This window comes from Ambystoma mexicanum, chromosome 10 (genome assembly GCF_040938575.1).
Source record: "Ambystoma mexicanum isolate Mex_15411 chromosome 10, UKY_AmexF1_1, whole genome shotgun sequence".
Taxonomy (NCBI): Eukaryota; Metazoa; Chordata; class Amphibia; order Caudata; family Ambystomatidae; genus Ambystoma; species Ambystoma mexicanum.
In genome coordinates this window covers 927,781,093-927,809,048 of record NC_090932.1, presented here as the reverse complement: position 1 = coordinate 927,809,048, position 27,956 = coordinate 927,781,093, and the positions used below count along the sequence as shown (strand labels likewise).

General features: G+C 45.3%; 1 protein-coding gene across 4 annotated transcripts in view; it reads right to left on the bottom strand.

Moving 5' to 3' along the window:
• Nucleotides 1–27,956, bottom strand: part of KCNMB3 (potassium calcium-activated channel subfamily M regulatory beta subunit 3) — a 268,576-nt gene that overhangs the window by 57,056 nt on the left and 183,564 nt on the right. The window lies entirely within an intron of this gene.

The following is a 27,956-nucleotide window of genomic DNA, read 5'->3' as shown; positions in this document are numbered from 1 at the left end:
CATGGATGCGGAGCGCGGTGCTACAGCGTCAGGATCAAGATCGCTGGATGTCAGGAGATGAGTCTGCAGATGAAGCAATGAAGCACCGGTTTCCTGGAGGTCAGTATGCAGGAGAACACCTGGTTGCAAAGGTAAATAAACTGGTCCAATCGGCGATGAGCGTCATGTTGCACGTGAATGCACATGCAAAGCGAAGCACCAGCCTTAAGGATGGAGCAGCTTATATAGCTGAGCTTCTGAAGCCACACCCACCAGGTTCAGCCTGCCTGCCACACCCGATGAGTCAGCACATGAAGACCAGGCCTAGGGAGCCACACCCAATGAGTCAGCACATGAGGATGTTCTCTGAAATAAAGGCTTTCAGCTCCTGGAAAGTTCTTGTAAAATAAAAGCACTCCTGCACTGAAATAAAGTAAAAGCACTTCTGCACTGAAATAAAGTGTTCCTGCTCACATCTCTGTATGAGCCAAAGGCGCCAGGACTGAGTCCAGCCAGGGCCCCTGTTTTTATGGGTCCCAAAGGGATATAAGTGAGTCAAGTGACCCATTGCCCCCATCACTAGATGGTGTGGTTTTTGTGTTCTGGGGCCTGTAGCCATGACGCACATCTTGTAGGTCTGATCTTCTCGTGGGTGGGTCCTCTGTTTCTGCTGCCCAATATGAGCTCACCGGTGAGTGGATCTGTACTGAGGTCTGTATTTGTTTCTTTGTCTGTTCTTGACTCTGCAACATAGCTTTTATGTCCCCTGAGAGGAACTTTCCTTCTGCTTGCGTTCTTTGCCATGTTGTTCAAGGATTCCTGTTTCACTTCCATCTTCCTTCAGTATTTACCCTTTATTATCTTCTTTCCTCCCTACTTGTAGTCCCACCTTTGCACCCTGCTTCCAGTATCTCTTCTGCCCCAGTACCACAGATGGAATGGATGAGGAGGCGTATTCACCACTTACTTCAGGACTTGCCAGTGTTGTCAGCTTTGTGGGCTGTGCTGAGGGTGTTACCTTTCCTGCCCCCAGGAGTGTGCCTTTCACCAAAGTTGTTAGTTTGCATGGAAGCGTTTTTCTGCCGTTGCTAATCTACTTTTCCCGTAGGCAACGTAGGGTGTCGCTTACTGTGAGCGTGGGGTTTCTTGATATCCTCTTGTTGCCAGCTGTTTATGTTCTGAGTGGTCTCTTTATATGGGCTGCCGCGCTTCTCTCGATGAGCATGCGCTTTCCCCAATAGTGTAGTGTAGCTCTTACTAGGATCTCAGGGTTTCATAGTGTATTCTTGTTGCCTGCCACGTATGGTCGGAGTGGTCCCCTTATGGGAGGTGCAGGCTCCACTCAATGGGCATCATTACAAGTCTGCCGGTCGGATTTAACGTTGCCGGTAAAACCATACCAGCAACGTTTACCGGACCGGCTCATTCTGACCTGCGATCCCGAAAACACCATCCCCCCGAATCCACTCGCGCATAGACAACGCACCCGGAAAATGCATCAGCGGACACAGCGTGTCAAACCCCCCGTTAGTGGCAACATGAAACACTGTGCGCATTACGAGTAGCACAGACACGGAAACACCCGAAATTGCAGAATCACTGTGAACAAATGGCAGTACCGCTGCCACTGTGGAGAACACAGTGGCGGTAAACAGTGGCAGGTGAGCTGAATCAGGCCACAGGTGCACCAAATGAGCCCAGCTGCACCCAGCAGGCCACTGGGAGCCTACAAAAGGGCCACACCCAGGCCAACTCCAGACACAACCATGCATGCAGCAGCCACATTGCCATTCAGACGGCAATCCTGCCCTTGCTGAAGGTGGTCTCGGTGCTGCATTTCCTAGGAACTGGAACGTATCAGCACACTGTAGGTGAGCTGCACGGGCTGTCACAACCCTGTTTTTCAAGGATACTCAACCAGGTACTGGATGCCCTGCTGCGCTATGCGTCTGAACACATTGCCCTCCCCGTACCTCTGCCCAGGTTTTTGCCACCAAGATGGCCTTCCATGCCATTGTTAGCATGCCAAATTGCATTGGCGCATTACACTGCACCCACATAGAGCTGACAGTTCCACATGCAATGGAGTTGGTGTACCGCAATAGGAAACAATACCACTCACTAAATGTACAGATGGGGTGTGACGCTGGACAAGTGAGAACCCATTGCTGTGCACGTTTCCTGGGGTCGACACATGACTCAATGGTCCTGCGAAATTCGACATTGTCACGATACATGGAACACTGTGCTGGACAGAGCACATGGCTATTGGGTGAATACAACTGCCAATGCATGACCCCTGTGAAAGGGGTGGGGGAGGCCAAGGCAATGACCTGTGTGTCTGGGTTGCTACAACTGCCAATGCATGACCCCTGTGCAAGGGGGGGGCAAGGCAATGACCTGTGTGCCTGGGTTTCTACAACTGCCAACGCATGACCCCCTGACCTATGCAATGCACGGTCACCACACCCCACACATTGCAACGATTCACAATACAGATGGCCACAGTGTGCCCGTTGTTAGGCAGAATCCTGTGCAGTGCCCTTAGGGACCACTACACACAATTAAGACCACAGGTGGCAATACATGTTTTACCTCTAGTACAAGCCTGTACTGCTATGTCAGAGTGGTAGCAGTGGCAGAGCAGCCATGCTTATCTCAAGAGTATATGAGCAGTAGCAGAGATTACACAAAGGGACCACAATTACTGTGACTCAAGCAAACACTGACTCAAGGTTTCAGATAGAACAATAGAAGTACATTTATTTTTAAACCATTCGTTATAAACACAACACTTCTATAAAACTGCAATAAAAACCACACGTGAAATATACTACAACTAGCCAATTCATTTTGTACAGTAAGTCTCAAGGTAAGTACCCTGTGTTTGAATGAAACGGTTTTATGGTCAAAACACGTTACCGCGAATACAATTGCGATCACTTTTTGACAGTTCGGTCTACTAAACAAACGCGTATCCGTGACATGAAATGCTACCGGGGCAAAAACACACTTAGCACTTGAGGTACCCAGAGGGAGTTGGAGACAAAAATCACAGGCAATATTTTGGTTAGGCAGGCAGAATCAAGAAACACTCAAAGACTGGAGTTCAAAAGTCAAAGTCAAAAGACACCGGGGCCAGTTGCCGAAGATCACACGGTCAAACAGTTCACGATTCAACGTAGCCAAAAGTACTTCGATATTGTCAATGTTCGAAAGCAAAACTTATAAGAAGGAGGGAAGACCAGGTCAAGCCTTGGCAATGAAGAAAAAGGGATTCACCCAGTTTTCCTCAGCAGAACACAGTACCTTGTTCCAGTGGTGCAGCTGGTGCCCTGGCAGTTGTTCCTGATGGTTTCCCGCAGACTCACGATTCCTGGAGCTTCATTGTGAAGGAGGACGTCTGAAGGGGGTCTGCACCACACAGGGATGAAGTCGGCAGCAGCGACAAGGAATAAAAGGTGCGCTCCTTAAAAACAGGAGAGGCTCTTCAGGTGGCTATCCGGACCACTACAGCAGTGTGCAGCGATTTCGACCAAGGAAGAGGATGGCTCTAGAAGATGAGCTGGTTATCCCCACCAAGCTCAAGGGAAGAAGACTCCGGACTGGATCTTCTCTAAGTCGTTGAAGGGAAGATAGCTCAGGACTGCAGCAGGGCTTCACTGGGATGGGGTAGTTGCAGCAGCTGTCGTTCTCTCCGCCTCTCTTCGGTTCCTTGTAGTTCCAGTGGCGACTCTGACTTCTAGCCCCAGAGACCTGCCTTTTATGCGAAAAACCCCCATTCACACAGCCTGGCTGTCATTCACCCAGCATGGGGGTTGTCCAGCCCGGACAACTACCCTGGCCAATCATGACAAAGTGTGACTTGGGTTTCCTAGGATACCCTGTGCAGGGGGTGACTACACCCCTCCCTCACATTCAGCCCACCTAGGCGCCTGGCGGAGGGCTTCTGAACAGAAAGCCCGCCAAAAGACGGGGAACAAAGAAGGCGAACCTAGTTTGCCGCACAAAGTAAGACACAAGAAGGACTTTAACAAAAAAAAATGGCAAATAAACCCAACCGGAGCCAAAAGAAAGACGATTTGGTCAAGCGGGTTTATGTTCGAGGCTAATATAATAGCCTAAAACAATACCACGTTTATATAGTATAATCGCGGTAGAAAAGTTAGGGTAGATACCACTGCCACCAGCCAAGTCTAAATCTTAAAAGAGAGAAACCATGCTCTAGGAGTTACAGATAAAAAGGGATACGAGTTAACCCTTTCCAGTACTGCATGGAAGATGGGTTGCACTGGATCTGTGGTAGATTGACCAAGTAAAGTTATTGGTAACTTTACCCTTTTCTGGGGGACAGTAGTCGCCTCAGAAATGGAGTCGAGGGAATTCTTAAAGACAACCCTGTGCCACGGCTCTGAAGGTGCTGTGTGACACACAAAAAGAAGGGGGCTGCTGAAGTGGTGTGCTTCACAAAGTCCACCATCACAAAAAAAGATAGAAACACATAGCAAAACGCAGGTAAGAGTGGCGGAAAAGCTCTCACTCTTACCAAGTTGAAAAAAAAATAAACTCCAGAAGTCCAGCAAAGCTGCTGGGGGACTCACTAGGTGAGGGAAATTAGCCATAGATGAGAATTCTCCCTAACACCCGTACAAACCCTGCCAAAGGAGATGCACGCACAACTAAGACATGTCGTAGCACAAGCAAACACGACATGAGGGAGCGAGTCCCCCCACCCATCCAATGCACCTGTGCCCCCACAAAGCACATGATGAGTGCATATCCGACTTTGCATCGATCCACGTTATCTAAGTGTCCATTGACAGACTGCTCCGCGTGTGTACATCACTGCACAATGCCATACTTACCAACCACAAATGAGCAAAGGCCATCATCCAATGCACAGCGAGTCATTGACCAATGTCAAAGCGTCAATATGGACAACATTGACCCAGGAATGGGATTCACCCACTAGTCAGATCAGTGCAATGCCCCATATGATTGATTCACTAATGATACATGAATGTACTGCATCTTATCCACACATGGATGCCACAAACACTGACATGTCCCCTTCCTTCCCATTCCATGTAGGTGATGCAGGATATTCACTCACGCCATGGCTGATGACGCCCATACGGAGGCCAAGGAACAGGCATGAGGAGGCCTACAACAGGGCACACGTTCACACACGTGGCATGATCGAGAGGACATTTGGTTTACTGAAGGCCAGGTTCCTCTGCTTGAGCAGATCTGGCGTATCATTGCTGTACAAACCAGTGAAGACGGGTAAAATAGTGCTTGTGTGTGCCATGCTGCACAATCTGTGCATGTGCAGGAACGTCCCTCTGCCCCCAGACACAGAGGATGATGAAGTGGATGAAGATGGGGATGGGGATGGGATGTCTGCACTCCCTGGCTGGGGTGCACAAGATGGACAACATGCACGGGATGCACTCATTTGCAGTTTCTTTTGAGAGGCTCTACATGAACAGCATTGCATGAATTTAATGTAGCACGACAATAAATGGAGTCATTCCAAATGAAAAAACTGATGTCCACTCTTCAATTCAATGTCAACAGGGATTTAATATTAACAAAGCAGGAAATTAGGTGCTATTGATAGGACAGCTGGGTATGCAGTAATAAAATCGTGGCAATAATTTCCTTTACCAAAAAAAAAAAATCTGCACCCCATTATACCATTTAAGGGGAGCAGGGGTTTCCCCTGCATACTTTTCATGGATTGTGGTGGCAAACCACAGCATTTTTGCCGCAATTCTTTGTGTAAACAGACATTTTTGCTGTGATTTTAACACATGGAACTGAAAGCTGTACACCCGTGCCCACCCCCCCCCAAAACGTACCCACCCCCAACCAGGCCCCAACCCACTAACCCCATAATGGACCTCCCCCACCTCCCAAACATACCCACCCCCAACCAGACTCCAACCCACTAACCCCATAATGGACCTCCCCCACCTCCCAAACGTACCCACCCCCATACACCCAATGATCCCAAAATGTCTTGTGGACAGTCATTCCTACTGGACACTATTTCTGACCGTGCTTATGTGCAGTAGCGTCCTTGCCAGAGGGGCCAGCCAGCCGACTAGAATGCCTCCGTGGGCTGCCTTTGATGGAACTTGAGGGGGTGGTGCTGGTGGATGGCACTGGTGGCGTGACTGATGGCACACGGCCAAAATATGACTGCTGGGCCACCAACATGGACTCAACGATGGAGGACATTATACTATTGCCCTCCCTGACATGACGTGACAAGGTCACATTTGTTGTGGCGAAACGCCCAATGGCCCTGGACAGGTGACGTACCGCTGTGGCAGTGTTTTCGTGCTGCAGCCTCGCCTCTTGCCACTGCTGCATCGACTCCTCCTGCTGCAGCCTAGCCTCCTCCAACTGCCTTTCCACCAGCTGTGCAAGGCTGGCCTGCTGTTATTCCATGTGCTGCATGCACGCACTCAACTCAGCCATTGAGGGTGTTGGTGACCTCATGGGGCTGTGTAGTTCTGGGGGGCTAAACTGCAGGTTGTGGAGGGATGAGAGGTCACCCATGTCATCCACCTCCTCCTGTCCTGCTTCTTCAGGCTGCACGACTGGGGCACTGTCGCCACAGGATCCAGCATTCTCCTCAGTGCAAACTGCATGCTCAATGGTTTTGGTGGCCAAGGTGGTGATGGGTGCTACTTGTGTGGCAGCAGGCTGTACAGGGTTGACCACGTGTGTTGGGGCATCCGTGCCAGAGGTTGCTGGTGCAGGTGCCTGTGTCCCGGAGGTGCTGGCATCGGCATCCCGGGCAGGACGGCTGCGTCGGTCACGTGCAGGTGGACATGGCATTGCCTGTTGTGGCATGTCACTATCACTTGAAGTGCCTGTGGGGGAATAGAGGGCATGCTGTTAGTCGTGTGGTGGGATTTGATGGGTCCATCACACTGAACAATCTCTGCCCACTTGCATGTACACACATTTGACAGGTGATGCACTCAGGTGTGTGTGTCTCAGCCTGTACTCAGTCACGCACTGTGTGCATGTCCAGTGGGCACGTGCACAGCAGAACATACCAATATGGAGATGTATATTTAGTGCCAGATACAACAACCTTAATATATCTATAGGGACATGGACTGTCTTTTTGGGAATTCCCACTATGCTGACGAGATTCTAGATCCTCACATTTTGTGCGTACCGTCGGGAGTTCTTTCTTGAAGACTTGAAGTTCTTGGCCATGCGCCCCCACTGTTTCTTCCAGGTGGCCGACATGCGTTTCCACCACCGTAATCCGGTCACTCTCCTTCTCTAGTGTAGTACGCAAGGAGTTGATGTTGGCCACAATGCGAACTTGGAGTTTGCCCAGCATGTATCATTGTCATGTAAGGATCCATATTGGCAGTACCAAGGCCCCCCGCACCACCCACTGTCTCATCCCTTGTTCCATCGGTTGTTGTGGCATCTCTGTGTGGGGTACTTGTGTAGGAGTCCATTGGGCCCTTCCTTTACTTTGCATTCCCTCGGGTCATGCTTGCCAAGAACAGCACTGCTAGGCACACCCTCACAATGTCAGTGATTAAATAAGCCAGCACCAAGTCATGCTTGCAGTACGCTGGGGACACACTTACCAGAGGTTGTCCAGTGTGTGTATGTTGCAAGCAGCTGCTAGCAGTGTGTACCTGAATAAGAAGAGGGGTAGAAGTCGCCACAGCACACCCCTATTCCAGTAGGCCCTAGGGCTCAAATGCAGGTCATAGCTGCAGTGATAATGGCAGCGTTACCCCGCAGACTGCAGTGTTGCAGACAGCACACACGTCTTTCTAAGTCTCCTACCCACCCCAACCCAGCTGTGCCTCACGTAAATGGAACCTGTTCCCAGCTTGTTAGCCAATATGTCCGTGGGGCAGCGCGTGTGAAACACCCACCCTGAGCAGGAGTGGCAGCAACCCCCAACCGCGCTGCACCAAGCCCAGCCCTGGGGCTCCAAGGATGATGGCAGCCATCCCCGTGTCCCTGTGGTGCGCTTCGGCGCTCATGTTAATCGCCTTCCACACAGAGCAAAGTGTTGGGCAAGCCCGCCCTGCAGAATATGTGCGGTGGCTCAGGCTTGCCTTCTGCTCCCTCCGGCACTGTTAATCTGTCACCATATCGCCCTTCTTTCAGGGACTGGTCCTGGCACCCTTACTCCCCAGCGCCCACCAGACAGACACAGGATCTCTGGCCGCTGCGCACGCTGCCACCCAAACTACACCTCAGGACGGATCTTCATAAAATCCTGCTGAATTATTGCCACTGCTCTCAGCACTCAAGCGCTTGCCTCGCTTCAGTCTGCTGTGCTGACAAAAAAGAATTTTATTCGATCAGGATGTCGCCGGACACAGAGCTAGGGTTTCAGGCAACCACTGTCGTGCTGCTCAGCAGCACCCCTCTTAATGTTCTTTACAAATAGCGGTCTGCGGAAGAAAATGTTCTCTAGCACACTCTAGTACACAAAAGAATCTTTATATGTCTTATGCGAATCTTTGAGGAATCATGAAACAATTAGAACATACTGTATGTGCACAGTCCTCACTTATGAATTTAGAGCCTTTATTGCTCTGTCGACTCACCAGGTGCTGAATTTTCAAGTTTACGTTCCCACCTGGTCATTTGTGGTCGATCATCAGGGAAGAAGTGATGAGTAAACTAGAAAATTGGGAAATACGCCTATAAACAATGAGGGATGACATCCTCCATCTATAGGAGCAGGAGTAGCCACTCAAGGGAAGACCTGAATGATGCCACCTGTCTGAGATACGGTGGTTGGGGAGGACACGACACACGATATGGTCATGCCGGCCGTGACAAGTAACTGTGATAATGTGCCATGACCTAAGCTCAAGTATAAGGGCAAGCTTAAGCCCCCTTCATTTTGTTCTCTACTTAGAGCTTTTAACTCTGAAGTGGGGCTTGCTCTGGTATGGCGGTTGCTCGCACTGCTGATTCCAAACCCTCCCCAACCCCCATTTAACTCAGTCGCAAAATCATGAGATTCCACTCATCAACACCTCATCTCATCTGCATGGGTCCTTTGGCGTCAAGAGGGTCTGATACCTGGACTGATGCATCTTCCTTGCCTGCCGAGTCAACTGTTGGAACAAATGCGGTGAAACCAGCCATTTTTTATTTTTGGACAACCAGGACAAGGGGTTTCGAATGATGGCCCTCTTGTGGTGGATATAGAATCACTTTCATTACAGTTGGCCATTCGACTCCGGCCCCCTTTGCTCTGCCAGCTTCAGTACCTTTGGGAGCAGCAGCTTTGTGCGACTCTTTCCAGGTTTTACCGTCAGCCAGTAAGGGCCTCGTTCGAGAAATCACTGATTTGGAAATGTTACCAATCCATGATGACCTGGCTCCGCAACCTTCAGGGGTGGCGCTGGGCATCTCAAAACTGCCAGTAGAAATAAAGCTAGTTTAGTGATCTCTCCCAGGGCTGCACCAACATCGGGCACTGTCCAGTAGGCCGCAGTGTGGTCCGGATTTTGTTATGAACGCTCTGTTAATAAGGCGGCAGCAGCTGTGGGGGATCTGGCCAACTGAGCCCCGAATATCGAGCCTAGTCAGCTCCTCAGAAATAGATGCCCTTTCTCTTTCACGTACCTTTAAAGATGGTCTGCTGGCACTTACCTCTATAATTTCCAATAAGTCCTTTTACCAACTTTCAGCCCTCTGTTAGATTTGACATTTGATGGAGAGTTGAGTCCTTTTGCTCTGTCAGCTTTACAGATTCAAACAATTAAGGGGTTACCTGATAAAATTATCCCTGGTCCTTCAGGTAGAATGAATAGACCATATAAACAACAGCGTGGACCAGTAGATTTGAGGATGACAAAAATCTTATTTCTTTTCAGATTGGCAAAGCTTCCCCTGTTTTACCTGTGTTGAGCCCCCACCAACAAAGGCGCTGGATTAAATTTGGCTCTTAACCCCTTAACTGATGCACATCAAAGGGTAGGTGGTGTCCTAAGTGATCAGGTGCTTGATCTTAACAAACGAAACCATAGATTTTCATATATTGAAGGATACATTAAAGGGGATGATCATGCCCGCTTGTCTCACAGGTGTTGTGCAGGGTGTGCTGAGGGGACGGTGCTCTGGCTTTCCGGGTGACAACGTAGGTAACTCAGGCAGTGAATCCTTACTGTGTCAACAACAGCACTGAACACAGCTCAGAATAGGTGTATCCTCTACTATTTCTATGTTCTTTACCGTTGGTTGATCAAAGCTTTTTTATTGACATGGTGATTCCCCACATTACCATTTCTCCTCTAAGTGAAAGTGTGTTGCAGGTGACTGAGGACCTGCTGGCTGTGGGGAGGAGAAAGTGGATGTTGTTGATATAATTGTGGAGGGGGAAGCTCGTGGGAGCGATGTAAAGGGGGAGTTTTCAATCTTGCAACAGAGGAAAAATAAGACAAGAAGAAGGGGGAGGTTATCCCTAACAACCAAAAAAAATAAAAAGATGGTCAGAACTAATTCTAGGGGTTCTCACAAAGTTTTGAGAAACCCATACTTCCACAGGCTAGCTCCCTCCCCCAGGGATGCTCTCCCGCTCTCCCATGGCTCTATTCAAACAAATGAAGTGAGGGAGGAGCGTGGAGCTAACCAGCCTGGTACATACCGGTGTCCGGACATTTCGTCGAAAGACATTTGGTCGAAAGACATTTGGTCGACGTAATTTGGTCGAAAACCAAATGGTCGAATTTTTTATTTTATTTATATATATATTTTTTAGGTTGTAGTTTTGGGAAAAAAAAGGGTCTTTTAGAAAAAAAGTGGGTTGGGGGGACCCCCCACCCCAAAAAAATAAGTGAAAATAAAAAAAAAATTCAACCATTTGGTTTTCGACCAAATGGTTTCGACCAACTGTCCTGTCGACAAATTTTTTTCGACGAAATGTCTGGCAACCGTACATAACGGTTTCAATCTGGCATGAACGGGATGGTAACATCAGAAACCTCACAGGAGGTTGTGGAAGGAAGGCAGTAGGTGGGTGTGGGAACGGACAGCGTCCCCCTTTGTGCTGGTCCATTGCTGTTGTGTGCCAACACCGCGGCTGGTGTAGACCTTATGGCAGCTGAATACATACCAGTGTTCTCGTCACATGTGGGTTTAGGGATGAGGACAGCCAAATCATTGCCGCCTCCGATTATATCAGAACATGGGGGTATGAGGTTAGTCCTTTTGATTCTAAACCACTACTCCCAACGCAAACTCCTGTTATTACGGTTAGTAAGGGGGTCCTAAATCTAGCTACCCAGCCCGCTTTTCAAATTAAGTGTCTTGGGAATAAGAAAGTAGGGAAGTATATACTTCAGTCTGGCTAATGCAAATGAAAACATTGACTGGAGTTGATTGGCGGATTCCCTGGTCCAAAGGCCAAGTCTCCAGGGGTAGCAGTCTTATAATTTGGCCAGTAGAGATTTTAAAGTGATATCTTGGAATACCAGGGGATTTGCCGACCTATTTCAAGACTGTAGTGTAGACTTGGCAGGGGCTGATGTTTTTTGTTGACAGGAAACGTGTCTCTTGGAACCCCCAGCACTAGATGAGTATACACTTTTACTAAACAATGCTTATAAGGGGGACAAGGGTCGTCCGGCATCTGGCTTATGCTGTGGAATAAGAACGGACCTATCTATTTCCCCTACTCTGTTTGCCCAACCAAATGCGTTTATGCAGGCTGTCGAGTTGGAGTGCGACATAAGGGTATATCCGTATCTAACCCATACTTTATTTCTGAATCTTTATTGGAATCCGGCAAAATTCACTCAAGAAGAGCTGTTTGATGCTAAAGAAGAGGTTTTGTTTGGTTGGCAAACCCATAGGCATTCCAATTCGATCTTCATCTGTGGCGATTTGAACGCTCTATGCGTCCACTGGCCGACTAGTAACATGAATGCAGGGCGGTGTCTGCTGCGGCCAAAAGATGGATGCCATTCTTGTCCCTGATGGATGCATGGGACTTGTGTATCATTAACTGTAAAGTGCTGGGAGATGATCCTCCCCATCATACCTGGGAACGAGATTCTAAGAAAAATGTACTGGATTATCCTTTTGTTTTTTAAGGGATATTTCCATTTGTTACGTCCTTCAATATTAAGCCTACAAACAGGAGTGATCATCTTCCTCTTAATCTGAATTGGGAAGGTCTTTGAGACAGATTGCTTCCCGCTGGATTTACAGGTAGAATCTGGGGGAAACCGCCTGGCGTGGAATTACTATGATACAAGAACTTGTAACAATATTCTGATGACGTTACTCAGTGACAAAGATATTTATGACCTGTGAAGGAGTGTATCATACGTGGTGCTGTTGAACGCCGTTTTTAGTTGGATGCAGCCGTGTAGGAAAGTCCTTGTAGTACACAAGCAGTCTACGATCCTGACCTATAAGGAAAGAAAAAAGGCTTTACGTAGAACTTTGCGGTCTACTCCATTAACAGATCTGATTGAGTGTAGAAGTCTCAAACTTGTATATAGGAATTGGATCTGAAATTACAGGCACACCCAGTTATTGAAGGATTCCCAGATAATGGTCCGGGTAAAGATTTGTAAGGATACGCAATCTTTTTGGAGCTTACTTAATTCCGACTTGCAATCTAAGCTTAACGTAAACCCTATTTCTGAATCTATAGTGCAATCTACGGGGGTTCATGTGAAGATGGATTCTTTCAAATGCCGGTCCTTGATGAGCCTTGGTGTTTGAAAATGGACGAGGATTATCTGATTGGTTTTATCACCATTAGCTCTAATTCCAGGGCGCCGAGACCGGATGTGTTGTCTGTGATAGTATTGAAAGGTAACCCGCCCTTTATTTATTTTATTTATTGAACATTTGTATGGTGCTGATACAGCAGAAAGTGTTTCCAGATGCTACAAGTCTAAGGGGGAGGAGGGAACAGAGGAGAATAAACAACAATATACAGTCCCACTAGGCCTTGTGACATTCGATCGTACAAGTGCAGCAAACAGTAAGTGCAGGTTGGGGGTGCAGGAGGGAGGGGGTCCCAGGGTCTGGGTAAGTGGTAAGGGGGGGAGCCGGGAGGGCAAGCGCACTGGTGTACTGGATAAGGGTCAGCTAATGCGAGGATGGGTGGATCAGACTCCGTCTAGTCAGGGAAGGGGTGTACGAAGGCAAGTGCTCTTAAACTGGTGCTGAGGCAGACTGGTCGAGAGAGGACCTGATGCTTTTATAACTAAGAAGGGACCAGGTAGGCAGTCAAAGCAGCAGAGGGGCATTAGCAAGGAAGGGGGAGAGGGAAGGAGGAGAAAAGTAAGGTCTTTAGAAAATTCCAGAACTCGAGATTCAGCTCAAGTCTGAGGGCAGGGAGGTCATTCCAGACGGAGACTTCTGCCGAAGAAAGACATCTACCCCCCACTCTCTGCTTGGAGAAACGTCTGACCTGCAGAGTGTTAGAGATAGAGGACCGAAGGATTCTAGCAGGGAGGTATTTAGGGAGAGAACGTCGGATGCAACACAGTCCCAGGAAGCCTTGTGGATGATGCAGAGCGTCTTGAATTTGATCCTTGCAGCCACTGGGAGCTAGTGGAGGGATTTTAGAGCTGGAGCGATGCAATACCTGAGGTTGAGGGAAAGTCTTGCAGTCCTATTCTGGGCTGATTGTCTATTAAAAATCTTTAGAAAGATCATGGCGAGAGAGAAACAAGCTACCTGCTTCTTGGCTGACCTCAATCCTGGTCCCTAGCCATAAAAAGGTCTGCAGGACAACTGAGCTAATTATCACCCCATTGCACTGCTGGATGTGCCAACCCAAATGTTTGCCTCTATTCTGTTACATGATATGCTTGCATGGGCAAAGGGGGCTGGGAGGCTAGATGCTCACCAAACAGGTTTCATGAAATGAATGGGGACGAATGTAAACTGTTTTGTCTTGAGCCTTCTGAAATGTGAAGCCAAGATAGTCGAAACCTGTGTTTATTTCATTTATAGATTTTTCAATGGCTTTTGACAGTATTGATTGGGAACTTCTGTGACTGGGGTTCCCGAAAGGTCTGTGGAGCATGATTATTGCCCTGCATACTACTACATCTGTCAGTGTAAAGCTTAACACCAATAGCGTACTGTCAAGTATGATCCTCAGAAGTTGCAGCCTTAAAGAAGGCTGCCTGTTAGCTCCACTCCTTATTAATCTTTTTATTGCTGATATTGAAGGTGCTTTTAAAGATATACGTTGCTTTCCACCTTACTTAGCAGACAGCAGGACTAATGACCTCCTATATGCTGATGACCTTGTTCTGTTAGACTCCACTCCAAACGGCCTTACAGGTATGGCAGAGTATATGAAGCGTAACAAACTGAAGATTAACATTGATAAATCCAAGTCACAAGCAAAACAAAAAAATAATAAACTACAGCAAAAATGAGTGGTTTTTGGAAAACTATTATAGAACAGGTGCCTCATTTGCTTTATTTGGGATGTACCTGTTCAAGGCCACAGTCACAATGAATCCTTTCTCCAATAAAATGCCAAGATTACTTTGACTGGTAATGCCTCTCTTATTAACAAATAAATTGGTTATTTTTCAATGGCCCCGGTGGTTGAGTTTTATAATAAAAAAGTACTCTTGGTTATTGTATATGGGGCAGAAACCTTAATTTTTACTTGAATATTAATTGGGGTAAACGTGAAAGCTGATTTTGGAGAAGGGTCTTGTCACTGCCTCCAGGGGTCCCTGCAGCCATGTTACATTATGAGTTAGGCCTTCTGTCTGTCGAGGCACATGTGGCGTGGAAGCAACGTTGTCTTCTCAAAATAATGTCAGGTGAAAAAACCCACACTATGGTGGGAACTGAAAACAGGTTACGGAGGGGAAAGGTTTGTGTTTCACTTAATAAATGGATCGCAGATTGCACAAAATAATGGTGAAATAAGATGTGGACTTGCCTTTAGTGCAGGCTACCTCCACCCCCCAGTACCTCAAGGAATGGGACTGGATTTTTACTATACAGGAAGTCCGTAGGTTTAACTGATTTGCAGGAGTCCTCCTTGATGTTAGACCTTTGGGTGTTTTAGCAACTTACATGCATATGTTTCCATGCTCTTATTGTAGATCTCAATTTCTTCGCATGCAGCTTAACCTGCTCGCAATAAGAGAAATGTAAGGGGCACGTAAGTGGGGGGAGGGGTCGAGCAAAGGCTCAGAACTTATAGGTTCTGTAAATCTGAAATCTCTATTGAAACCATACAGTTGATACTTTTTCTTTCATGTGGAGAAACATTTTTATGAATGTATTTCACAATAAACAAATTTAAAAAAATAAGAGCAGACGCAGAGTAGGACCACCACACCGAAGAGACTGATACAACGCTGCTACTGAGAGACACCCAGGAACTGAGAGAGTGAGGGACCCACAGTCCATATGCTGCAACGCTGCAGTGCTCCCAGACACAGGAGAGGAGCTCAGGGAAGTTGGGCCCAGATTGGTCAGGGTGAGCCATCCTATCTTGAATGCAAAGCTGGGAATATAAGTCGGGAACAGGAAACAGTAAGTGTGGTTTAGGGCTGAGCTGGAGGACGACCAAAACACCAGTAGGAGGAAAGAAGGAAGAAAGGATGGAGGTGAATTGTGTAGCTGGTGAATTATTGGCTAGGGAGTGTAAGTGATACTGGAGTTTGAGTGTGCATGGTTGTGTGGCAAGTGTTTAAAGGAAGAAGTGTGATTGTGAAGCAAAAAATGTAATCAGTGAAAGTTAGATGTTTTAGTAGTGGGCAGGAGGGGGGCAGCGGTGCAGAGAAGGGGGCAGTAACATCAAAGTGTGGAGACAAGGTTTAGGAGAAGCGAAAGATCGTAGAGTCAAAAGCTTGGTGAGAGAAATAACAAGGAGGGGTGAAGTAGTGTGACTAGAAGGAAGGTGGTGCAAGTGGGTGTGTTAGAACAGAGCCGAATCAAATCGTGTAAGGCACCATCCAGACTTCTGATTAGGGAACTAAACTTTGGATAGAGTAGTAATAGGTAGGATGTCGCTGAGGGAATTTAGATGCCAGCATTTAAAACATGGTGAGCTCAAGCTAGCATTTAGACAGTAAGGGTTAAACCTTCGATAGCACTGCCTGGAGATTAGAGATGCCTGGGCTAGGAAGGGTTCAGATCAAGAGAGAGTGAGAGGGACCGAAAAATAAAAGCCTTTGAACCATTTCAGAGACTGAATGCAAGTCAAGTGTTAGCTGATCTGACAAGGATCTCTAAAACAAGCTCTATGGCAACTACCCTAAGGACCAGAGATATGGCAATCAATATCATAATGTTTCTGGAGAAGCTCTTGTAAACACAGAAAGAATAAGTAAAACCGCTTTCATTTTGATGAAAATACCGTCAATCGATAGGTCTCCACAGTGTTTGGCAACTTCAAGTTTCTGCTGGTCTGCCTGTGAGGGGGCAGGGGGTGAACGGGAAGAGAGCCTTATAGGCTCCCAGATACACAGTTAAAATCTCCACCCACTACTAACTTTTCCTCATCAAAGGAGCCCATAAGAGGTACAATATTCTTAAACAAACAGTCCTGCCGCTTGTTTGGTGCATACGCAACAATGAACTTGAAAAACCTCCCAAAAGTAGACAGATACATGCCCTCAGGATCTCTTACACCCTGCCCCATTAAATGGTTCCTCTGTCAGTGCAAAATATCCAGCACTCTTGTCTTGTATCAGTAAGTGATATATGATATGATAGGTTATTTATAACGCGCTTAATACCTCCAGGTATTAAGACCGGCAGCAAGACCGAGGTCCTGATTGTTGGGACTACCTCCCTTTGTTTTGGACTGCTGATTTCTGGCCTGCATCTCTTGGCCCTCTTCCTATACCTGTTCCGTCCGTTAGGAACCTGGCATTAAGATCTCCCCCTCCCTTTCCATGAACGAGCAGGTTGCAGCGGTTTGCAAAATGGGCCATTTTAAGCTCTGCATTCTTCGAAAGGTCCTTCCCTTTATTCCTGTAGAGTGTCGGGCCCTGGTTGTGGCAGTACTGGTCCTGAGTGTGCTAAACTATTGTAATTCATTGTATCTGGTGCAGCCCCGCCATTTGATAAACAGGCTTCAGCTCCTTCAGAACGCGGCTGCGAGAGCTATTCATCCCCTGGTTGGAGCCCATTTGTCAAAACAAGTGATCGGCGAGGAGACTGGCGGATCAGCAAACGGCGTGGAATGCGGACGACCCAGATAGGAATCGGAGTAGGAGGAACTTGAACCCCAGAAGGATCGCACTGCTAAAAGCAAGCCCAGACACAGCGGGGGACTTTCTTTCCCCCCAGCCCTATAATCTAGGGTATTAAAAACGCCGGTATAAGAACTGTTGTGCAATCCATAGACATAAATGAAACAAGACACCAAACATCGAAAAGCTTGGGGTGACAAGATTGGAAAAAAAGCCTCATTTATGTCGCCGAGACCATTGGAGACCAAGGTATTTTTTTTTTTTTTATTTTGTCATAGCTGATTACATCAACTTTTCAAAATTTAGAGAATTTGATTATCATAACATGTGATTACATAATAACAAAGAAGGATTTGACAAATACATATGATTATTACATTTTCTAAAACGTTCGTACCAGTGATAATAGCTATTAATACAGACAGATAAAATACTTAAAATAACCATCATGAAACCATGGGTAAAATTACCACTATAAAGTTCTATGTTTTCCACATTTAGATTTTGGATGAGTCTGTTCATTATACTTGTAACAATATCTCATCATGTAAAACATTTTCTAAAAAGTGCACAATAGCTTTCATGACTGAGAATCTGGTACTTTTAAATAAAATACTCCAAATATCATTTTCATCCTTCTCCATGTAGAATCTCAGAAGATTTTTGCAGTGTTTTTTCCGAATATCATGCAAGTATGGGCATGATACAATGAGATGTTGCAAAGTTTCTTTCACATATCGATTTTTACAAAAGCGGCAAAAATTAGAATCCACATGAATAATTTTACGCCTTACCATAATCTCTCTCGTCGGCCACAAATTCAGCCTTATTCTTAAAAATTTATTGCGAATGTTTGGTGAAGGGCATTTCAGCAGGTATCCGGCCGTTTGTCCCAAGCGTTTGGGACAAAAAAGATTAGGTGCAAAATCTTTGTACTTTGCACATGACTCGTAATTTGTAATCCAATCCCTGCAAAAGAATTTTTTCTTTGCACCACTTGGGTTTTCTATAAGGAGTTGCAAGGAAATATCAGCTTTAGCTAATGTGTCTACTACCATGTTTCGCCATTTCATAGGAAAAGGAGCAGATGATCCTGATAGTTGGCGAGCTACTGTACTCAGAATATTGTTATTAGTGATTCCAAGCAGACTTTTTCGAAATAAGGCGCACATTCTCCATTTCACTCTACTGTGTAGTGAGTTCAAGCCCAATTCAAATCTTAGAATGGGCAAAGGTACGCAGTTTGGGAGACGCAGCACCTTTTTCCAGAAGGTGGCTTCAAGTCTATTCCATGAGTTGTCATTGGAATATAATTTTGACTCTGCACCATAGAGCAAGATGGGTACTACCTTTTGTTCGTAGAACAACAAAATATGTTTTAACGTAAATTTTCCATATTTATATACAAGAATTTTCGCTTGTGATATAAGAGTCAACAGTTTGGTGTCTAGAATGTGTGTGAAAGCAGCTTGGGTGGCAGTATTTTGTATACTGACACCCAAGTACTTAAAATTCTAAACATTTTCCATGGTTTGGCGCTGCAAGAACCACGGTCCATTATAAGTTCTACATTTACCATGAGGCTTGCAGACCATGATCTTAGATTTAGACAGATTTATTGTAAGATGGTTTAATTCTGCATAATGTGAAAGGGCGGTCAACAAATTCTGCATACCCTTTGGAGTCTGTGAGATGAGGACCAGGTCGTCTGCATAGAGCAACAACGGAATACGTTGGCCACCTAATTCTGGAGCATCGTTAATGATGTCTTGGAAGCATAGGCCCATATCTAATATAAAAAGATTGAACAAAGTGGATGCTAGTGTACATCCCTGCTTGAGTCCAACAGACGTCCGAAAAGATGTCGATAGTAGACCTTCCCGTGTGAGTCGGACTTGCATAGAAGTATCCGTATGCAGTTGAATGATTAACGCCAGAATAGAGCTGGGGCAACCAATAGCTTTTAATTTATTGAAGAGAAGTATCCGATCTATAGAATCAAAAGCTGCCTGGAAATCTATAAATGCAAAAAATAAAGTCTGTTTCTTGGTTAAATATTGGGCTTTCAGCATATTGATGGTGATAATATTAGGAGTTGTTCCCAAGCCGCTGACAAAGCCAGATTGGAAAGGATCTCGTCTCAAATGGTTCTTAGTCCACTCATTTAATTCTCGTAAAATGAGTCGACAAAAGATCTTTCCCGTGACATCCAATAATGAAATGGGTCTATAACTTGCCAGGCATGCACGATCGCCTTTTTTGTAAATCGGTATGAGAATCGACTGTTTCCAAGATGTAGGAATTTTTTGGGATTTAATAATTGTTTCGAACATGAGAAATAATATATCAGCCCAGATCGCCGGGAATTGTTTCAGATGCATATTAGACAGGCCATCCGGGCCAGGGGCCCTGGAATTACTGGCCTTTCTAATTAACTGCTCTAGATCTTCTTTAGTAAAGCATAGATTAAAAGCAGTGTCAAACTTTGGAAGTGAAACAGATGAAGGTGCTTGCTCACTTATAAATTGGTTAGAGTAATAACGAACCCACGTGTTCTCTGAGACATCGTTTGTTTGAATTGCCACTTGGTGACCTGATGTTGTTTGATTTATAATGTGCCATGAACGGGCCAAATTTTTAGTTGCTAAAGCTACTAGCATGTTTTTCCCATCATCCTGATATAATTTGGCTTTTATACCTCTGGCCCAGTTTCTATAATTTGTTTGTATTTGCGAGAGAGCAACCCGACGTGATTCTGGAGGAAGTTTATTGGCCTTTCTTTTTTCAGCTCGCACTACAGACTTTTTGAGTTTGACTTCATGATTGGTAATATGCAAATGCGGAGTTTGTTTTTGTTTATGATTGATGGAGCATGGTTGAAAGAGCTGCATCAGATCATAATGAACATTTTCAGACAAGGTGTCATTCATAGTATTACTTGTTAAATGGGCATGGTAACACGATCTAAAAGCTTTTAAGGAGTGTTCCGACCACTTTAAGCGATTTCTCGCCGAATTCACTACGTGTGTCCCTTTAAGATAAACTAGTTGAGGGTTGGTGATCATTTTATTGATGCAGCAAATTGTCTGCAAGATGTTATGGTCACTTGCTTGTGATTCTATTATACAAAAGTCTGAGACCAAATCCAGCATCTTCGCATTAACATAGGTGAAATCGATGATACTAGAACTATTAGCTCGGTGCAATGTTGGTCTTGGTGGAATATCATGTGAGAGGGATCCATTTAACATGTGAAGATTGTGTGATTTAATAAACATTGTCCACATGTCAAGACGTTTTTGTTCATTCTTAGCGAAGGGTCCCAGACAATGTAAATTTAGATCCCCTGCTAAATAGATCAAATTAACATGCCCATCCATCATGATTAAATCAAACGCATGTGACAAAGATTCAAAGAAGCTGTCATCAGAGATACCCATATAGTTCCAGTAGACATTAATGATAGCACATGTATAGTTAGCTCCATTCAATCTAGACATCTGTATAAACTCATTCGGACAGAACCAAGGGGATATTTTTAAACCAGAGGATTGTTTAACAGCAGTTAGCAAGCCTGAAGTTGGACGTCCCACCCGATGCTTTACTGCAGGAACTAGACAGACATCATAATTATTCCAAGAAGGAATGCTGGTTAACCAGGATTCTTGGAGCAGAATTACATCATGGTTCAATTCATGTTGAAAAGAATTGTTAATTAAATGTCGATTTCCCCTGGAGTTCCAACTAGCAAAATAAAGATTGGATTGTGTAGGGGACGTTTGCTATCCTTGCTTGAGTTGACATTGGCAACTGCAAGATTGTACTGGTCGCTCTTGAGGTCGACTTCTTTGTTGGTTTGAGGAGGGCAAAGGACATGTGATAGATTTGTCTAACACCTCTGGGGTTGGAAGTAATGTAAAGCCGAGATCAGTAATTTGAGATTTCGCAGCCCATATAGTATTTACTACCACCCTAGAATTGATCCATAGATTTACTAGAGATTGATTCGAAGCATCTGGAAATTCGACAAGTTCAATGTCAACCGTTCCTATGTCATCGAGGTCTGGGATTTCATGAAAAATCGACAGGACGGACGCCCGATTTAAGTTGTACTGTCTAGCAGGTAGAGGCTGACAACTGAGAGTCAAAGAATGAATCGCTGGTCGTTTAAAACGGGTAGCAATGGATTTTTGTTTATTTGCTAATGATAGTTTATTCGTTTTTTTTCTAGCACCATTGTCTATATTTAGAATAGGGACTGCTTGAGGAGTGTTAGAGGTCTCCAAAAATTTAATTAAAGTTGCTTGTAGAAGGGATTCCATATCATCAGAGTGAGCTGGATTTGTCCCAGGTCCCTCTGACCTGACCTCTTTTGTGGAAAACGCCTTCCATGTAGATTGAGGAGGATTAGTGGAGGGAACCCCCGCGATATCCAGTAAAGGTGGTTTTTTTAGTATCGATACAACTGCAGGCACGGGTGTCTTCACAACAGCTGGGGTTTCCTGCAGCAAGGTTAAATTTTTGGGGACTAATTTTAAAGCTAAATAATCATAAACTGCCTTGTATATTTCTTTACGACGCTGTTCATCAAACCCTAGGTTCTGAACCATAGGAGGCTTAGTGGTAGTTTCAGTTGTTATTGAATTGTGCCTACCGTGATCGTCGTTGGTCAATATATTCACACTTAATTCGGTTGGGATATTTTGTGAGAGTTGGTTTGCCACGATAACCAATTTATTTAAAGGGCTATATGCTAAGACTGGATCAACAAGGGCCGGCTGTGTTTTTGCTATTTTGATTTGCTTTTGCAATGCATATTTTTTTGTGATAGCTTTTGAAGCCGCTACAGCAGAAGTGGTTGAGGTGGATAGTTTGCTAATAAAAGCTTTGGTTTGTGATGATTGACGAGATCCCATTTTCATATTTTTTGTTTTCTTAGTCTGTACTTGTGAAGACGATTTTTTAGTGCTGATATTCTTAGCCTTTTTAGTCTCAAATAGCGCATATGTGGGGATCTTTTTTGGTTCAAGTTCTCTTTCCATGGAGTCGACTATAGGCTCCAGTATGAACGGTATGGGCTGAAACTTTTGAACGATAGATTCATTAACTGATGGAGTCTGTGTAGACACAGAATGATTGGCAATTGTTGGTGTTTTCACATTAATCAGATACTCCAGTCTATCAGAAATTATAGACTGATTCATGAATATCTGATCAAATTGATTCGAGTGTGTCTCTGCCTTTAAAACCAAGACTTCAAAGAGCTTGGCCAAGGCTAAAATAGCATTATTCATAGATGTTAAAGCTATGCCTGTATTCACAGTCCGAGAATCGTTAGGACACATGTCAGTGACGGCTTTTCCAGTTACCTTTCTGGGGTGGGAACGGTAAAGGAAGGATTCGCTACTGAGTCAACGGGGCTAGCATTCGTAAATAGTGCCGGGGACTTGGATAAGTTTTCAGAGGCCATATGAGAAAAGGCAACCAAAGAGTTGCTCTCTAAATCAATAACAGGAATATCCTGAGGCACAGAATCCACAGATGACCTAGAAATTGATGTATCACCCACAGTTATGACAGATATATTACAAACTTCAGGAGGCGGTGCCTCTACACCAGTTAATACATTTGTTAGTATGGCACTATCTGTAAGCGAGACATTTTCTTTTGCAAATTTAACGATTGGACCGGTGACTGCAATTGAAGTGCATGACTCACCACTTCGATTTTCCCCCATGTGCACCTCAGACTTTTCTTTGTTAATTGAATTTCTTCCAGCAGTATTGCTAGTTACAAAATGGTCAGGTAAAGATCTTTTTATATCCAAAAGCTCTTTTGCCGGTTGTTGCAAGGAAGGCCCTACAGGCTTTTCATTTGGTTGTATTGCATAATCAACACGACTTATGTCTTTACAAAAAGGGCGAATGTCCATTCTATGGAGAAGCTCTAGTTCACTTTGTCTTGTACCTCTTATGCTTGCACATGGGGTGGAGCTGAGGCGAGATCTTTTTGTATTAGCAGACGAAGGAGATTTAGTGTAGCTGGCGCCGTTGGATCTATGTGATATAGTTACTATCGGCGTATCAGACTTTAGTGAGTTTATATGTCGTTTCATAGTTGAAGTGTAGTCAATATCCAGAGAGGAAAAAAGAAAGAAATAAAAAAGAGAAAAAAGAAAAATCAACCGAATTAAAATACAACAATGTATGTATTAATAGCTTTCGCCGCTTGCCGCGGTGACCGCGGCAAAGCGGGACTTAGACCGGGACTTCGCCGGTGCGCGCGCGAGTTTCGTTATATAGCTCCGCCCAGCAGAGGAGTATGTAAACCAATGCCTACAAAAGAAGCGTAAATGAGTTATATATACTTATATATAGTCCAGAAATGTCCAAGTTAGCTGGGTAGGGTTAAGTATATTTCTGTCTGTGGTCACCTTCTGGGTGCTGTAGTGTTGGCTGTAAAACAGTTCAATCCGCAGCGAAGTTCACGGCAAGACAGCAGCTACAAAATCAGCGTCCTCAAGCGGCAAAGCGGGACTTAGACCGGGACTTCGCCGGTGCGCCAAGGTATTTGACCTAAGGGAGGACGAAGGGGCCTTCACATAACGGAGGGACCCATTAGAACAACTGAAAGATACTGGGGAGACAACTTCCTAATAGTGTGAGGGGTGTTGTTCACCGAGTGACAGTTGTGGTGAGGAGATACGGTCTACTACATTGACTTGGGGGCGTAGCCAGAACATTAACAAGTCAAAGAAAGAAAAAGAAACTGAGACATCGATCTAAGATATCCGCTCAGAGATTTGGCCCGAAGAAAGGACAAAAAGGGTGGACATTTTTGCAGACAATCACCCAGACAATCCAAAGAAAATAAACTAAAAGTGTACATTCCTAATGAATGTGGTACATAACCACAGAAGAATTTCCTAGCTATAAGTGTGAAAGTTTAAAGGAAAGAAACATGTCGAGTATGGTATGATTGTTGTATGAAAGATGGAATGAGTGACATGAGCACGAATAGTTTAACAACTGTATGGACTGGGGTGTGCTTCTCTGAAGATAGAGGGTAGCAATCAGCAGATCCTAATTGATAAGTTTTTCTTGTGACATGATTAATCGTCGAGGAACTAGAGTACCACAAAACATTTTTGATGTACAGTAGAATTGTGTTCTAATGTGAAATGTGTGTTTTTAGATCTGTGTAAAAACTATACAATTGTAAATGAGAATGCTTTTATTGAAATACTTTATATAAAAAGTGAATAAATTGATATTTCTGATACAAATTTGAACTGCATGTGACAATTTAATGAATGTGAACACATACAAAAGGGACAAACCCGAATGGTCCTGGGGAAGCATGTGACCCTGTGAATATTTGATATTGTAACGTTTTTGTAGAGGGCTGTTCACAAGAGGTCCAGATAAATATCTCCTCTAGTCTCTCTAAAATTAGTGTAGAGCCCATATGTCTCCACTATTAAGGCAGCTTCATTGGCTCCCCGTTGAAAAACGGATTTTCGTTAAGTCCTTATGTATCGTCCATTGTTCCTTCTATGGCCTGGGTGCAGAATATTTGCAGGCGAAATGTGTGCACTATGTGCCTACTCGGCCCCTGCGCTCTCAGTCTGCTCTTAGAGGTTGTGGTTCCTCGGATCAGACTGTCACATACTGGTGGGCAAGCTTTTTTGTTGACGGCGGCAAAAGCATGGAATGCCCTCCAGTTTTCTCTTCGGGGGTCTGCTGACCACCTCACTGTCCGTCGGCTACTGAAAAATGAATTGCTCTAATTGCTCTGATATTTTACTGGAATTTCTTCTCATGCAGCCAGCGCCATGATGCCTCTGGGCGTACGCGCGCTTAATAAATTCAATTGACATAACAAACAGGTTTCTAAGTGCTGACACGGGGATCAAACTTGTGTTGCTCCGTGTCATCTTGCTTCCAAGGTGAGCATGTTGCTGCTGAGCTATCCTTCCGAGAAAAAAGTGTGTCTTCTGAATGAACATCACTGCTATGTTCATCTCGCAGGGGATAGACTAGGACCATGGGCACTTAGGGGCAGAAATGTGACTACTTACCCTAAGAGCCCCCCATTATCTGCTAGCACCAATGCCCATTGCTGTGAGTTGAATGTCCCGGAGCAAGTCCAAAACAGAACATGTAAGAATACAGAAAAATAAATCACAATGCAATATTCTGATGATTGCCTGACTACAATTCTACACTCAATAAAACAACCTACTGTAACGCTCACCTGGTATCCACGGGGACGTCACTCAGCCTGTTCTGACCTCTTACAACCTCAAACCCTTCCCTGGAGGCTATTCGACTGGAGACTGGGCCTGAAACACAGGAGTGGTAGAGTATAACTCCCTATTGACTCTGTGTGCTTGAACCCCTTCTTCCCCGGGGTCCAACCCTTCCCTTTGATCCACAGCTCACCTTGTTTTCTTGGATAGTGTGCTCTCTGTCCTGGTTTCAGCACAGGGGCGCGTTGATTGATGCGGGCTCGTTGCTGCCTAGTTACTTCACTGGCAAGAGTCTGACAGGTAAGTATAATAAGTCTTTTGAACAGTTCTCTAACTTCGTTCCTTTCCTTCCTTAGATGATGGCCGGCGTCCGGGGATGGCGGCATGCTGCTGAGATGAGTAGCTCTGAAGGTGAGTGAGAGCGCGATGCACCCCTTTCGTATTTGCATTGAACTTAGTTATTTTTCTGTGTCTTTTAGGTGCCACGACGTTTTCAGCGTGGATGCCGGTTATGAAGAACAAATGCGGTGGGTAAGCGCGGTATGCAGCACCTCTAGATGTTTCCACGCTAACCTGGAGTGTCTTTTCCCTCTTGCAGATGGATGAGAAGTTCCGGAGACAGAGTTCCCCCAGAGAGGCTGGGATTCAGGTAAGCGTTTGAAGCTCGTACAGTATTTTAAAATAAGCGAAGATTTGCAGAATGCTTACTAATGCCTTTTTTCTGTTTTTTTCCCTTTTCCTTAGGAAGCAGCGTGCCGGGATGGGAATGACACCGCCGAAGATGCCCGCAGAACAGAAGGAGCGTTGAATGATGGGCAAAAGTGCCGCAAGGTAAGGCTGTTCATAACAGTGTTCTTGTTCTTGGAGGAGCTGAGCGCAGAAAAAAGATGCAGGCCTACTGGAGACCAATCCGAACACGGTGAGTGTCACGCTGCAGGTGCAGAAAACGCAAAGCATGTTTCTCAACCTGGGTGTGGCTTAAATAGTCTCTGGTATCCCAGGTGTCTCTGGGCTGAAGCACACCCAAAATACTAGACCGCACATGCAGTTCTGGGAACCAAAATATGTGGGGGCATCCATCTTGTCCCCATCAATGCGCTACAAGTCCAATCCCCAATGTTATCCTATGGGAGTGAGTGAGTCTGGTGCCACAAGCGCCAAGTCTGAATCCAAGTGGGTCTTTGGAGGGATGGAGAGGCCCTTGAGGGCCATGTAGGTGATCGTTGCCTGGCTCCAGCCTGACATGATGGAGGGCTGGGGACATGAGGGGCAGGAATCATGACACCTACTAACATCAAGGATCTGAAAATGCAAAGTGCTGCGATGTATATGAACCCAGGACGAAAACATCCCTCACAACATTTACCCACCCCCAAATATCCTCAGAATGCAACTCCTTTCTTAGTATTCGAATAAACCATAAAGGGACCAACCTCATCTACTCTTTCCACCCAAAGTCCCTATTTGAGCCCTGTTGCAGAGCTCTGAACTTCTAAGAACATGCAAAATCCAAAACAGTGCAGACACAAGAGACAACTATCCAATCAGTGATCATCCTCAAGTGACCACTACCTTGGCCAATGGGCTTCTATTCAGACTATGATTTGAGGCCAAATCCACCCCTGATAATTTCCCCCTTTTCTCACGACCTCTGAATACATGGCATTCAGCATTTTCCACAATCTGAAGTTCCCGCTGTAGCTGCACCCATCAACTCTGATACTGCTTCCTACTTAGTGATAGAGTGAGATGTGGCAAACCGGAAGTAAGACACGGACCAGAGGACATAGCTCAATGATAACATTTAATTTAAAATAAAACCTCTCTAGCCCGATTGCTGAACGGGACTTCGCTTTCTGCCAACATAAACTAAGGCCCTCCTCAGGATGTCGGATAACAAAATCAGTCCTCCATATTAACCTGTCCAACTAACTGGCCCTACGACTAGATGAAAGGAAACAAACAAGAGGAAATGTTTTCACACAGAAGGTCATTAATGCCTCCTCTATCTGAGCCACTCACCTGTAGATAATCTTCAAAATTAAATGTTCATCCCAGGACATGGTTCCTGTCTTGGGCCACCACAGTGGCTTTTCAAAACACAAGTCTGTCTCAGTTCCTCTGGTTACAAAGTCACTCAGTACATGAAAGGTTTTCTAGTGTTAAAAAGGGATACCTTGGTTCAACAAAGGTTTCAATGGTTGGATCCAACAATGCTGCGTCTTAAAGCTTATCTCGCTCGCTCGAGTCTTTACCCTCCGGGTTAGCGTGGGCGTTACACTTTTCTCTTGGCCTTCAGTATTGTATCAGTCCTAATATTCCTCGGTACACCTAGGACCTTGCGTGCAGGTTATTCACAAGTTCTCTAATCCCCGGGGCTTCTCTTGTTTGTTTGATACTCTTCTTCCTTATGTTTTTTACGATGTGGCCATCTTGGCTTTTGGTATTGGTATTATTTCTTGTATTCATCTGGACACCTCAGCCCGAATGCAGGCAATTCACAG